We start from the raw sequence: 13,104 nt of genomic DNA, 5'->3' as shown, positions 1-13,104 counted from the left end.
TTTAAGCCTTTATATGTTTTGGTTGTGCGGAAACTTCAAAATTACCAGGCCTTGTAGAATAGGAATAGCTCTGTTTGTAAATCTTTTACTATTAAATACTCCTTCCGCTACCTTATATATATATGTGTATTTGTTTTTCCAAAAGTCAAACGAGTGCAAGTTTGACCAAGTTTTCAGAAAAATATATTAATATCCACAATATGAAATTTATATCATTTGATCGATCATATAATCTTTGGTCAAACTTTCAAATGGTTGACTTGCACTATACAGCTTATATTCTTGAACGGAGGGAGTATGTTGGTACGACACCCACTGCCCGTTGTTTTTTCCCCTCGTCCTCCCTATTGGTTTTTAATCTGGTCTCTGAGTTTTGTTTTTTTCAAGCATCCTTTCTCTCCTCACCTATCTCAACTGAATCAAAACATTCAAAATCACAACTTCTAAATCAAAACTTTCCTTGCCATACTATTAAAGGGAGTTGGTGATTGTATATTGGTACGCCCCCTTCTCCCTGATTGGTTTTCCACTTATCCTTCCTATTGGTTTGTATTATCCGTGAGTTATTTCTTTTTCAAGCATCCTTTCTCTCCTTATACCAATCTCAAGCGAATTGAAACTTTCTAAAATCACAACTGTTAAATCAATCGCCCTACTATCAAAGGTGTTGGTGATTGTATGTTGGTACGTCGGCCCCTCCGTGTTGGTTTTCCCCCTCATCCTCCTTATTGGTTTTTATGTGATACATGAGTTATTGGTTTTTTCCAAGCATCCTTTCTCTGCTCACCAATCTCAACCGAATCAAAACTTTCCCAAATCACAATTGTTAAATCAAAACTTTCCTTTTCCTCCACGTTCCTTCTCTGACATATCTCAATCGAATCAAAGAGAAATCATATATTTTCTCGCACGGACAAAATCATATCCAAAAGACTCGGTTTGTGGCATAGATTAAATCGTGGCGACTTTTCATTGACGTCAACGAGCACTTGAGGCGGAGTATCGAGAGACAAGGCAGGACAACATGAAGGCAGCACCATGTACTAGCACGCGAGGTCCAACACCTAGAGAGCTTCCTGATGGGGCGTCGACATCGCAGAATAATCATCCCATGTGCTCATTGGCCTCCAGGCCGTCGTAGGACATGTAGTAGGGACGGCTGCCGTCGTAGGACCTCGAGTCCAGGTTGAGGCCTTTAGGGTGTCGCGCTCAGCCAGAGGGGTGAGAATCCAACTCAACAGTGATATTTGATGAACGTGGGAAATAAATTGCCTTAAACATTCTTGCACAAAGGGAATGAGGAGTTTGTAAAATGCGCCATGACTGTCTTGCCAGTAAAGCAAGATTGAATAGCTCAAAATCTAAAAAACAAAGGCCACCCACAAATTTTGTTGGGTCATTGCCTCCCATGAAACCCAGTTTGGCTTGCATTTACCATCTTTGCTGCCCCACAAAGAGTGTTGAATAAGCTTATTAAGGTGCTCGCACATGCCCCTAGGGAGCTTAAAACAAGACATGTAATACATTGAGACCGCTTGTGCTACAAAATTGACTAACACTTCTTTTCATGTTGATGATATTGTTTTCTCAATCCACCTATTTACCGTGCTCCACAATATGTCCTTCAGACATCTAAAGGCCCCATATTTGGAAGTACCTATGTCAGAGGGCATACCTAGGTACTTGTCATTCAATGATTCATTGGGAACTTGTAGTAAGTCCTTAATTTCTTGTATGATGACAACCGGGCACCCCTTACAAAAAAAGAGATAAACGATTTACTCTGATTTATCCTCTACCCCGAAGCATTGTAGTATGTCTCTAGCAGGTTTGACACTTAATTGCCTCGACACCGTTAGCTTTGAAGAACAACATGCTATCATCTGCAAACAAAAGATGGTTAATAGGCGGAGCCGAAGGCGCCACTTGGATCCTAACAATCTGAGATGACTTGTCTAAATTCTTAGGAGGAACGAAAGGCTCTATTGTAACACCCCTATGTAATGAGCTACGGTGATTATCATTAAGCTAAGCTACTTTGATTAATTAGTCTTGTTCATCTTTGATCCATATCTCATTTCAAATTCCACTTTGAAATCAAATTCAAATTATAAGTGAAATTAAGAAATTCACAAATATGAAAACTAAAAAGTTCATGCAGTGGCAAATAATCACTGGATAATTGTCATGGTGAAAGCAATATTTTATAAAGTATTTAAATGCCCTAAAATAATTAAAACATGGGACAAAAAAAATATTTTAATTGCTTTTAAAATCATAAGAAATCCAAATTGTTTTAAATAAATGCCCAAACTTCCGAAATTGCAATGATAATTATGGTGCAAGTTTCATATTTTATAAAACATAAATACAGTTGAAAATAAAAACAAAATAGAAATAAATAAAAGAAAAAGGAAAAAGAAAAAGAAAACCCCCGCCCTGGGCCTTAGGCCACAGGGAGAGGGCCAACCCAGCAGCCCCCCGGTTGTCCCCCACCTCGCTACAATGGGGCCACACAGGGCGTGCGCCCGCCTGTCGCCCCCGGACCCCCTCACCGGCTCCACTGTAGGGGATAAGGATGCCCTGCCTCCTCTGCCCCCTGGCCTCACTCCTCCCGCAGACGCCTCCTCTTCCACCCCCTTGCCCTCTCCTCGACAGATTCGCCTCGCCCGAGCGCCATGTCGCCGTTCACCTCGCACCACTGCGGCCACCGACCGCGTTTCGCCTCACCGTCATGCCGTAGAGCTCAGTCGTTGTCCGCTACGCCGCCTGCCACCTCGAGTTGGAGTCAGGGACCACTGCAACGCCTTCCCTGACTGCTTCTTCCTCCTCGGGCACTGCCGCCGTCGCCGTCGATTCGCCGCCTCGAGCCTCCCTCGAGCCAAGGTTTGCACACCTGTAGGCTCCCGGTGAGCCTCTGCTCCCTTTCCCTCTCTCTGCATCGTCCCATTCGCCCCTACACCATGTCCCACTCGAGGCTGAAGTCACCACCGCACGAGCTCGTCGACGGCACATCTCTGGTGACCTTTTGTTCACGTGCGTGCACCCACTGGCTTCGGCGCATCGCGTAGAACCTCCCTAGCCGCTTCATTTGCACGTTTGCGCGCCACACCACGATTTTTGCCTGTGACCGAACTCCGGCGTTCGCTCGTGAGCTCGCCGCCGTCGAACCCGACCACCCCAGCCGACGCCACTGCCATAGATAGCTGCGGCTCACTCCGCTTGTTCGAACGACACCTGGCGCGCTCGATTTGGCTCACCATGGGCGATTTTCGACGAGGCCCGAGGCTTCCGCCGCGTTCTGGCGTTGCCAACGGCTAGACACCGACCGCAACCAACGTTTCTTGGCCCGGGGCCCACCCTGGGCTGCTGACAATGGCCCCCCTCGCCCAGTTGACTGGGTTGACCCCGGTCAACTGTGCTAATTGGGCAGCCCAGGCACTCACATGTGGGGCCCTGTAAGTGCATCTAGTGCCACCCCTAGTTGGTTTTGGAGTATTGATGACAAAGTTGGTTGAGGGACTAATGCGTTTGTGAGAATTGCAGGATAATGCAGGTACTGTCCCTCATTGATTCGGTTTACCTACCGGAGATGACCCCTAAAAATGTATGAAGACAGTGAAGACAATGGTGGTATGTGAAGATATTCATATTGAAGACTATGACATGAGAAGACATTGAGTGAAGACTATGGAGCACGAAGACTGTGTTGTTTCGCTGTTTCCTTTTCTTCTTTGTTGAGTCATAGGAACCACCGTACTGTTAAGTGGGGTCCAAGTGAACTAAGTCAGAATGACTGAAGTGATGCTCAACCCAAATCCTATGTCTTCGAGCGAAGACAATGAGAGCAAATCTTATCCTGAGCTGGATAAGTCAGCTTTGCTTGTAGCCCAAGTAAAGTTGCCGTGTGTGTTTGAAATCTGACCGTTGGAACACGTGTCAGTTCCTTAGTGACCCAGGGTCATTTCGGACATATCAGGTCGGGTTGCCCAGTGGCTATAAATAGCCCACCCCCTACACCATAAATTGGTGGCTGCTCAGAGTTAGTGCACGGCTTTTGTCGTTTGAGAGCAACCCACCTCGAAGCCTTTGAGAGAGAGAAATCCTTGCGAGGACCAAGCCCAAACACCCAAAGCCAAAGAGTGTTAGGCATCACTGAAGTCTTTCTGTCTGTGTGACCTGAAGACTTATTACACTTGAGGACTGTGTATCCTCCAGCCGGTTAGGCGTCGCGTTCTGAGCATCCAAGAGTCATTGTGGATTGCCGGTGAACGAAGTCTGTGAAGGTTTGGAAGTCTACCTTGAAGACTTACCAGAGTGATTGGGCGAGGACTGTGTGTCCTTACCTCAAGGGGAATAAGGTGAAGACGCGGTCTTCTGAGTTGAATCTCAGCCTCCCTAACCAGACGTACAGTTGTCACAACAACTGGAACTGGTCCAACAAATCCTGTGTCTTCAACAAGTGACTGGTTCTATCCTCTTCCTTCCTTTAATTAAGTTTGTCTTCGTGAAGTCATTGCCTATCTGTGTATCTGTTTGACTTCATTGCTTGACTACTACTGTTGATTGGCTTCATACTATCTTCCATCCTGATCCTTACTACTTAGCTGCTATTAGTCATGTACTTTCACATCATTGCATACTTGACTATGGTTTGCTTATGGTAGTTTATCTTCCGCTGCATATCAACTAGGTCATTTCTATTGTTTGTCTTCGAAACTTCCAAGTTTTGAAGACTTTCATAAAAATCGCCTATTCACCCCCCCTCTAGTCGATACTAGCACTTTCAATTGGTATCAGAGCAAGGTACTCCCTTGTTCTGTGTGATTCGGTTTAACCACCTGGAGTTTCAGCTATGTCGACTGCAGGGATAATCAAAATCTCCGCTGCTTGCCCCGTTTTCGATGGAACTGAATATCCCTACTGGAAGAATAAGATGCGTATGCACCTTGAAGCCATTGATGTCGATCTTTGGTATGTCGTCAAGAACGGCGTTCCCAAAACTGGTGAAGGTGTCACCCCTGCTGATGTCAAGAAGTTCATTCAACTGGACTCTACTGCCAAGAACATTATCTGTGGACATCTGACCAAAGGACACTATGGCCGTGTGAGTGCTCTGGAAACATCGAAGCTAGTCTGGGACTGGCTATCCAAGGTCAACGAAGGCGTCTCAACCCAGAGAGATCAAAGGATCAGTGTTCTTCGCAACCTCTTCAACCGCTTCAAGAGAAACGATAATGAAAATGTCCAGCTCACATTCGATCGCCTCACTGACATCACAAATGAGCTTCAAGCTCTTGGCGCAACTGAGATTACCAAGCATGAAATCGTCAAGACACTACTAAGATCACTTGACAGCTCCTTTGACACCCTTGCCCTCATGATACAAGAACGTCCTGACTTCAAGACACTCGATCCGTCTGATATACTTGAGAGGCTCAACACACATGAGTTCCAGCTTTCTGAGAAAAGAGATATCTATGGTCCCAACTATGGCCGAACTCGTGCATTAAAGGCAAAAATTGTTTCCTCATCTGAAGAAGAATCTGACTGCAGTTTTGATGATCCTGAAGACATTGGAAAGGAACTTGCTATGATTGTGAAGAAGTTCCAGAAATTCACTAAGAAGAAAGGCTTTAGAAAGTCTTCACGATCCAGCTCAAGGAATGATGAAGCTTCCACCCATGACCACAAGAAGAGAACCTGCCACAAGTGCAAGAAACCTGGTCACTACATATCTGAGTGTCCACAATGGGACAATGAGAAGAAGAAGAAGAAGAGCAAGGAATATGATTCTAATGACAAGAAGAAGAAGAAATCCTCAAAGTCTTCTTCTAAGTCTTCTTCCAAGTCTTCATCACACAAGAAGAGCTCATCTGGCAAGGCTCGTGCCTTTGTTGGCAAGGAAATGGATTCAGAGGAGGAGTCCGCTTCTGAGGAGGCGGAGGTGGAGTCTGGAGAGGAGTCCGACCCTGGCGTTGCAAGTCTGGCTCTAGCCACAGCCTATGTTGCCAAGTCCATCTTCAACACTGAAGACAATGACTTCCACACCAACGCTGAAGCTGATGACGAAGACGATCCTACTCCCACCTACTGCTTCATGGCACATGGTGCCAAGGTAAAATCACGTGATGCTTACTTTCAAACATCAAGTGAAGATGACTCTGATTGTGAATCCAAACCTAGCTACAAAACACTTGCTAAAATTGCAACTGAACAACAAAAGGCTATGGAACATACACAAAAACTGTTAGACAAAAGCGATGACCTGTTGGACGCGGAAATGACACGTTCACAGTCCTTAGTTGAAGACATAAAAAATCTTCATGCTAAGTACCAAGAACTTGAAAGTCGTCATGAAACGCTCTCAACTACTTATGAAAGGCTCTCCTATGATTATCTTCAAAGGAAACAAGAGCTTGAGAAATTGAGAGCGGCTCATGAAGATCTTCAAAAAAAGAATGAGTCACTTCACACTCAACAGATCAGTTCTGCTCAGGATGGATTTGAACCACCATGTCTAAAATGCATTGAGCGTGATAACGCTACATCTGTTGCTGAATGTTCCACTGCTGCTACTGTTTCATTGTCTTCAACTACTGAAGTGGCAACTAACCCCTCTGCGGAGGATACCACTACTATTGCTGATGAAAATGCTAGGTTGAAGACATTGCTTGAAACAAGGATGTACAAAAGTTTGAAGGGACATCAGACACTCTGCGATGTCCTCAAAAAGCAGATTCTGAACCGAAACCCTAGGAAAGAGGGTGTTGGGTTCGAGAGGAAAATGAATGTTGATGGCTCATACTGGAAGCCTGAGCAGTACCCCAAAACCACATGGGTTGCTGCAAAGGAACCTTCAGTAGATCCATCCACTTTATCTGGCTTTACCTGTGCTAATACTATTATCATTGATGAATCCTTTGATGCAAACTATAAGCTGTTCAAGAATCAGAATGGTGAAATGTTTTCCAGGTATATTGGTACTAACTGCAGGAATGGACCACCTATGAAGAAGATCTGGGTACCTAAGCAGTACATTGAGAATCTTCCCGTGAATGTTGTCATGACACCACCAAGGAAGAAGGCAAACCCCAGACCTATGGCTTCATATGGCCCAAAGGCCTCATACAGATACATGACTCACCTGAGTCACCCTAACGCCAATGTTTTGCAGGGAAATCATACTCAGACTCATGAATATGAGCGTGTGTCTTCAAACTGCTATGTTCATAGAACTAAGAACTTTTCTGCTTATTCATATGAGTATCATTCATCACCTCCAAGGCTATTTGCTAGGGCTCCAAAGCCAAAATTCTCAGATGCTGCACTTAGACTCATTGCTTCTAAGCCACCCCTGAAGATGTGGGTGACGAAGAAGAATTAACTTTCTTTTGCAGAGAAAGGTCTCCAGCCTGTAATCAATGGCGTCCGATGCTATTGCTGGGGACCTAAAACACATTAAGGACGCATGATAAAATGTCTTACTATATACTTCACATCTGAATCGCTTACCAGTCATACTATGTGTCCTAACTTTGATCTAAGCTGTGACAATCCTTGTATGTGTCAAATGCCTATGCTTCACAACACTCTTTGTGAAGCCTATCCTCCTAACTGCATTGTAGGGCATGTCACCAAAAGCTTTAGAATGGATTATGGACAGTGGATGCACAAATCATATGACTGGTGATCGAAGTCTTCTCATGGACTCAACCTTACGTCCATCCGACAAGAGTCACATCACATTTGCTGACACTTGTAAAGGCAAGGTATTGGGTCTAGGTAGAGTTGTAATCTCAAAGGATCAACACATGGATAAAGTGATGCTTGTTTAATCCCTTGGTTTCAACTTAATGTCTGTCTCAATGCTTTGTGACTTGAACATGATTGTGCTATTCGGAAAATATCGCTGCCTTGTACTAATGGAATCTGACAAGTCTCTAGTCTTTGAAGGGTATCGAAAAGATGATCTATACATGGTAGATTTCTCAGTAGGTCTACAGCTTGCCGTATGTCTTCTCACAAAAGCTTTAGAATGCTGGCTCTGGCATCGAAGGCTGGGGCATGCTGGCATGAGGAACTTACACTCACTCGTCAAGAAGAAGCATGTCATAGGCATCGAGGATGTAAAGTTCAAGAAGGATCATTTGTGTGGTGCCTGCGAAGCTGGAAAGATGACTAGGGAAAAGCACCCCTCGAAGACAATCATGACAACATCTCAACCCTTCGAGCTGTTACACATGGACTTATTTGGACCTACTCACTACTCCACCCTCACAACAACTGCTTGTCTCTATGGCTTCTTCATTGTTGATGACTACTCAAGATACACATGGGTGCATATAATTCTCTACAAGACTGAAGTGCAAGATGTCTTCAGACGCTTCACAAATCGAGCAATGAACAATTATGGCGTGAAGATCAAGCATATAAGAAGTGACAATGGCACTAAATTCAAGAACACCGGTCTTGATCTTTATCTGGATACAATGGGAATCACTCATGAGTTCTCTGCTCCATACACACCTCAGCAAAATGGCATCGTTGAGCGCAAGAACAGAACTCTCATTGAGATGGCTCGAACAATGCTTGATGAGTACAAGACACCTAGAAAGTTCTGGCCTGAAGCTATTGATACAGCATGTCATATCATCAACCATGTTTACATCCATAAGCTTCTGAACAAAACATCATATGAGCTCCTCGCTGGCAAGAATCCAAACGTAAGCTACTTCAGAGTATTTGGAGCTAGATGCTGGATCAAGGATCCCCATCACAAGTCGAAATTTGCACCTAAGGCTCACGAAGGCTTCATGCTTGGCTATGGAAAGGACTCGCACTCCTACAGAGTCTTCAACCTCTATCTCTACAAGATTGTCAAAACTGTGGATGTGAGATTTGATGAAACCAATGGTTCACAAAGAGAACTCCTGCCAAGTACACTTGATGAAGCTCCTCCAAGCGAATCTATCAAGCTGATGGGAACTGGTGAAATCATGCCCTCTGAAGCACAGCCTGAAGAGGAACTTATCATTTCTGCACCTAACCAATCTGAAGACAATGCTCAGACCGAAGATAATCCTCCCAATGATGACAATGATCAGCAAGAGCAAAGTCTTCGTCCTGTTCATCCTCGTGTTGCAAATGAAGTACAAATTGAGAAGATAATTGACAGCATCAATGCACCTGGTCCACTGACTCGCTCAAGAGCAACACAGTTAGCAAACTTCTGTGGGCACTTTTCATTTGTGTCAATATCAGAACCCAAGAAAGTTGCTGAAGCCTTTATGGAACCTGAATGGATTCAAGCTATGCAAGAAGAACTTCAACAGTTCAAGTTGAACAATGTTTGGGAACTTGTCAAGCGACCTGACCCTCGCAAGCATAACATTATTGGAACAAAATGGATATATGTAAGTGCATCTAGTGCCCCTTAGTGATTTTGGTGTATTGAAGACTTATAGGTTAAGGGACTAATGCGTTTGTGAGTGTACACAGGTCTATAAGTCTATGAGGAGTTTGATATTTACAGAGAAAGTCGACCCCTAAAAATGAAGTTCTTCAACTGAAGACTTTGATATTCTGAAGACTTTCAGAAGACTTTGAAAGTGAAGAAAATGGTGTGACCTTGAAGACTTGGTATTCATTTGTGGAACATGAAGCATGAAGACTTTGTTTTCGTAGTTTCATTTTCTCTTTGTTGAGTCATAGGAAACACCGTACTGTTAAAGGGGGTCGAGGAAATACTAAGGAAAAATTTCCATGTGATGCTCAACTCAAAATCCTACACCTACCAATCCCTTCGAGTGAAGCCTTTGGAAATCTCATATAGTTCAGTCACTTTCTTCAGTGACAGAGACGAAGTTCTTCTGGTCGCTGATGAATTTGTTCTGACTGAGGAGTTAGGAATTCGTCAGTGCGAATTACCTACACAGTGAGGAACATGATAGCCCTGAGGAATTTGAGAGTCAAATTTCCGACCGTTGCTGTGCTGCGCGCCAGCTGTCCCAAAATATCTTATCCACCTAACGGTCATATCATTGAAGGGCATTTATGTCTTATCATGTCGGGCTGCTCCCTAGGCTATAAATAGCCGCCCCCTACAACCACTAGCTGGTTGGCTGCTCCGAGAGAACTTGACACTTGTCATTTGAGAGCAACCCATCCTCCGAGGACTTTGAGCGAAAATCATCAAGTGAGGAAAAAACCCCAAACCCAAACACCTACAAACCCAAAGTGATTGAGCATCACTGAAGAAAATGAACCTGCGTGGATCCGACGCTTGTTACCTTTGAAGACTGTGCTTCTTCCAGACGGTTAGGCGTCAAGGTCTAGAGCATCCAAGAGGAATTGTGGATCGCCGAGTGAGCAAGTCTGTGAAGGTTTGGAAGTTGCCTGAAGACTTACCACGAGTGATTGGACGAGGTCTATGTGACCTTAGTTCAAGGAGAATACGGTGAGGACTGGGTGTCCTGAGCTGCGTGCTCAGCGACTGGGTGTCCGAGACTGTGTGTCCTCGAGTTTAAATACTCAGCCGCTCCAACCAGACGTACAACTGAGACAGCAGTTGGAATTGGTCTACCAAATCATTGTCTTCACCAACCTAACTGGTTCTATTTCCTCAACCCTTTCATTTCCTCATTACTGTGTTGAGTGTTTGTTCATATCTGTGTTTGAAGACTTTGACTGAAGACTTTCTCAATTTCCTCAGTTCAATTTCTTCAGTCTGTTTGTCTTCATCTTGTGTTATCCTGTGATTACGCTTTCTGTACTCTGTGCTAGTCTTCATTTCATCATGATGACCATGCTTGTATTCTGTTATGCTTACTTCTGAGTACTTATTCCGCTGCTAATAGTTCTTCGCTAAGGAATTTCCTCACCGGCAAATTCCTCAGTGAAGAATTCATAAAAATCGCCTATTCACCCCCCTCTAGTCGACATAACGCACTTTCAATTGGTATCAGAGCAAGGTACTCCCTTATTCTGTGTGATTTTGGTTTAACCGCCTGGAGTTTTAGTTATGTCGACCGCAGGTATGATCAAGGTCTCGGCTGGGTGTCCTACCTTTGATGGGACAGACTACCCCTACTGGAAAAACAAGATGCGAATGCATCTCGAGGCAATTGACAACGATCTCTGGTATGTTGTGGAAAATGGTGTTCCCTCTGTCTCACCCTCACTGAACGCTACCGATGTGAAGAGATTCAAGCAACTCGATTCTCAAGCGAAGAATATCATATGTGGCCATCTGAGTAAAGGACAGTATGGAAGAGTGAGTGCTTTGGAAACTGCTAAGCTTATTTGGGATAGGCCGTACAAAGTGAATGAAGGAGTCTCAACTCAGCGTGACTCTCGAGTTGATGTTCTTCGGAATCTCTTCAACCGCTTCAAAAGACTCGACAATGAAAACGTCCAACAAACCTTTGATCGCCTCACTGACATCTCAAATGAGCTTCAAGCCCTCGGTGCCACTGACATCACTGACCATGAGGTGGTGAAGAAACTGTTGAGATCGCTTGATTCCTCATTTGATACTCTGGGTCTGATGATACAAGAACGAGCTGACTACAAGTCTCTTGATATCGCCGATATCCTCGAAAGGCTAAATACTCACGAGTTCCAGCTTGCTAAAAAGAGAGATCTCTATGGTTCGAGCTATGGCAAACCACGTGCCCTGAAGGCCAAGGTTGTGTCTGAGTCTGAATGTGAGGATTCTGGTAGTAGCCTTGGTGATCTTGAAGAATTGAGCCAGGAGCTAGCACTGCTTGTGAAGAAATTCCAGAAGTTCTCAAGACGTGGTCGCTTTGGAAAATCCTCAAGAAGCAGTGATTCCTCATCAAGTGACTATAAGAGAAGGCTGTGCCACAAATGCAAGAAACCTGGTCATTATATTCAAGATTGTCCTCAGTGGGAAAAGGAATTGAAGAAGAAGAAATACAAGAATTACAGTTCTGATGATGCGAAGAAGAAGAAGAAATCGTCAAAATCTTCGTCATCAAAATCCTTGAAGTCTTCATCTCACAAGAAGAGCAGCTCCAATAAGGCTCGGGCATTCATTGGCAAGGAAATGGACTCTGAAGCTAAATCTGAGGAACATGAGGAAGAGGAGGCATCTGAAGAATCCGAATCTGGTGTGGCGAGTCTGGCCTTCGCTTCTGCTTTCGTTAGCAAGTCCATCTTCAACACTGAAGAAACTGACCCCACAGACAAGCCTGATGAAGATAATGATGACTATGCTCCCACCTATTGCTTCATGGCAAAAGGTGCAAAGGTACTCAAATACATCTCCTCTGAATCTAGTGAAAATGAATCTGATGAGGATCTCAAGCCCAGCTACTCTATACTTGCTAAGATTGCTGTAAAACAACAAAGGGCTTTTGAAAAGGTTCAAAACATGCTAGACAAAGGTGATGATATGTTGGGTGAAGAAATGGATCGCACTAAAGCCCTGACTGAAAATCTTCAGAGACTTCAGTCTAGGTTTGATAACCTTCAAAGTCATCATAACACTCTCTTATCTGATCATGAGAAACTTTCTTATGAATTTCTTCAAAGAAAGCAAGATCTTGAGAAGCTAAGAGTGAGTTATGAAGATCTTCAGAAGGAGCGCGATTCATTACTAGCTCAACAAACCAGCGCTTCTCAGGAAGAATTTGTTCCTCCATGCTTAAAGTGCATTGAACGTGAATCTGCTAATTCTTCACCTGAATGTTCAAATGCTTCAACTGTTATAAATTCTTCACCTGCCTCTGCTATCAGTAATTCCTCATCTGAGGACATTGCTAGTATCACTGACGATGCAGGGTTGAAGGAATTGTACATGACAGGCATGTACAAAAGCCTCAAAGGGCATCAGATTCTTTATGATGTGCTTAAAAAGCAGATCCTCAACAGAAACCCTAGGAAAGAGGGTATCGCCTTTGAGAGGAAACTCAATGCTGATGGAACATATTGGAAGCCTGAGCAGTACCCCAAAACCTCATGGGTTGCTGCAAAGGGACCTCCAGTTGATCCATCCAACTTATCTGGCTTTACATGTGAATCTCCTCATTCTTCTGATGAGTCATTTGACTCCAACTATAAACTGTTCAAAAATTAGAA

Source organism: Triticum aestivum, chromosome 4B (assembly GCF_018294505.1).
Source record: "Triticum aestivum cultivar Chinese Spring chromosome 4B, IWGSC CS RefSeq v2.1, whole genome shotgun sequence".
Taxonomy (NCBI): Eukaryota; Viridiplantae; Streptophyta; class Magnoliopsida; order Poales; family Poaceae; genus Triticum; species Triticum aestivum.
The sequence above is the reverse complement of the archived record's forward strand: the minus strand, read 5'-3'. Positions refer to the sequence as shown.